Here is a 602-nt window from a genome sequence, read left to right on the forward strand (position 1 = left end):
TCCGCCCACTTCGAACGATCCCCGGACATTGGCCCGCCTCCTTCCGAGCGGCGGCCGAAGGGCGAGGCCACGCCCCCCTCCCGAACTCGCCCGACGGTGACTCGGCTTTCTAGTCCTTGGGAGGGGTAAATGCATTGGGGTCTCCGCGCATGCGGGAGGAAGGAGCCTAAATTAGGGCTTGCACACACACACACACAGCCAGATATTGCAATACACTGTATTTATATTTGAGACCAAGCCCTAATCTAGGCTCACACACACACACACACACACACACACACACATACATTTATATATATTTATACTCTAATGCATGGAGTTCACTAAATACAAATATATATATTTATACTCTATTGCATGACATCTAGACATAACTCCATGTTAGTGTGCACACATATTTGTATTTATTTATATATATAGTTCACCTGGAGAAAATGGGCGCTTCGGAAGGTGTCCTGTTTTGTTGATTTGTCCTGACTAGGGTTGCCAATCTCCAGGTAGTAGCTGGAGATCTCCCGCTATTACAACTGATCTCTCTCTCTCTCTCTCTCTCTGTATACTCTAATGCACTGGTTCCCAACCAGGGGTCCGTGGACCCCAAG

The sequence above is a fragment of the Euleptes europaea genome, chromosome 7 (assembly GCF_029931775.1).
Source record: "Euleptes europaea isolate rEulEur1 chromosome 7, rEulEur1.hap1, whole genome shotgun sequence".
In the NCBI taxonomy this organism is placed as follows: Eukaryota; Metazoa; Chordata; class Lepidosauria; order Squamata; family Sphaerodactylidae; genus Euleptes; species Euleptes europaea.